This window comes from Sinocyclocheilus rhinocerous, unplaced genomic scaffold (assembly GCF_001515625.1).
Source record: "Sinocyclocheilus rhinocerous isolate Xijiao unplaced genomic scaffold, SAMN03320098_v1.1 scaffold7691, whole genome shotgun sequence".
Taxonomy (NCBI): Eukaryota; Metazoa; Chordata; class Actinopteri; order Cypriniformes; family Cyprinidae; genus Sinocyclocheilus; species Sinocyclocheilus rhinocerous.
The window spans coordinates 7638-9896 of NW_015658559.1; positions in this window are offsets into that span (position 1 = coordinate 7638).

Here is a 2259-nt window from a genome sequence, read left to right on the forward strand (position 1 = left end):
AAAAGTTGTAGTTAATGGTTTGTTAATAGCAAGAATTGGACCTTAAAATAAGGTTTAAGCAGCAGACAAGCCATATGGATCACTGGATGCTTTTATGGTACTTGTGTGTCCGTTTTGAAGCTTGAAAGTTTCTTTTTCCGTTCAATTGTACGAATAGAGTGACTAACTACATTCAAATTTCTCTTTTTGTGTTTCACATAAAAAAACTAAGAGGTTAGAACAACATGAGGATGAGTAAATGATGACAGAATTTTCATTTTGAGTAATGTGCTTACATTGTGGGCCCTCTCTGTCTTTTTCTGAGTTATTTCTCATGCCTATCCCTCTCTTTCTCACTCCATTGTCCATCTGTATTTTCTGGTAACTGAAAGCTTGACCAACCAGTCTGGTCTCACTGTTTTTTCTGTCCTGGATCATTTGCTGGCCAACACCTGATACATCTTGCAGCCCTACAGCCTGGCTAATCTGGCCTTGCCAAATGGACCCAGACCACCAATTCTGAAGTTATCCATTGTGGATCAGCTGAACCTTGTCCAGGAGCAAGGTCCCTCTAATTAACCCCATATGCTTGTACAAAGTCCACATCCCACCCGCAGGCCAACACTGTGATCCAGTACAAACAAACAAACAAACAAAAAATGCTTTAATATGAATGTCACAAGCATCAAACCTTGGTAATTAGAAATCTGGCCTTGCCAAATGGCCCCAGACCACCAATTCTGAAGTTATCCATTGTGGATCAGCTGAACCTTGTCCTGGTGCAAGGTCCCTCTAATTAACCCCATATGCTTGTACAAAGTCCACATCCCACCCGCAGGCCAACACTGTGATCCAGTACAAACAAACAAACAAACAAAAAATGCTTTAATATGAATGTCACAAGCATCAAACCTTGGTAATTAGAACAAGGAACAGATTTTTTTCAGAAAACAAGCAAACAAATAAAATAAACAGTAAAATGGGTAGTTCCCTTATAGCTACATACAGAAGACTCTTTTTTGAACATTTTACTGTTATTGCCTAAGAAAAGAGCTAGTAGTGGAGACTGTTGTCACACTATTTAAGGTCAAATTTAAATAGTACAATTTTCAAACCATTGTTTTGGCCAACATAAATGTGATCAAATTAATTACATTAAATTAAAAATAAATATTACAATATTTAAAACACATTTGGCAATTTGCCTGCATAAAAATGTGACCATATCTGACCTGGTCCTGAGAACACAATTACATTTTCTGTTTAAAATCGGAGTGATTTTATTGTGTTAGCTACAAAAACATGACAAAAATTATTCTAGTCTTAGAGGGTTTTGAACTATTTATTTGAAACCAACATACAAAACAACTGCCAGATTGGACCTTCGACCCAAAAGTACAGTTCCTAAGATACAGGCTGATACAACCTATGCATGTGTTTTATGCACAACATATGACCATGTTTATATTCCAAATTCTACCTTGGAAGAGAAGACTAGGAGGTCAAAGTCAAAAAACAAATGGGTAAAGATAGCAGTTTAATGTGTTCTGTGGATTAACAAAGTCACCAGCTTTGGACAAGTGTCAGTGTGTGTGAAGCTTCGGCCAGCAAACACAAACCGTTTGGCCTGGCTGCTCTGTCTCTCATTGTGCTGGAAAAGTGATGCTGTGGTTGCAAATTAGCCTCGTGCAATCGAAAAGAAAAACCCACTGAGAGTGAGAGACGAGGTGAGGCTGCAGGCTTGTGGGTCTTAAGGAGTTTCAGTATCTCTATATCAAATTCATAAAAGGGATGAAGAAGGACTGCAGTTCAAGATTCAAGAACTTTGTAAACATTGATGATTCATATTTACAGCATGGTACTCATACATATGTATGTATCATGCTATTTTCTGAATATTAATTTACTTTGATATTCAGCTTCTAAGAAGAATTCATCATATTTACATCATTAGAATTTCTGTATAATGATGTACAATTTATAAAACAGTTAGTTCCACTCCTTTAATCCCAGAGGTTTTCAACAAACATATATACGACTGCATTATAAATACAGAAAATACAGTAATATTGTAAAATATTATTGCAATTTCAAATTTTCAAATCTATTTTAATATACTTTAAAATATAATTTATTCCTGGGATTTTCATCAGCTATTACTCCAGTCTTCAGTGTCGCATGATAATTCAGAAAGCATTTTAATATGCTGATTTATCAATGTTGGAAACAGTTGTGCTGCTTATTTTATTTTTATTTATTTTTTTATTTTTTTTGGTGGGG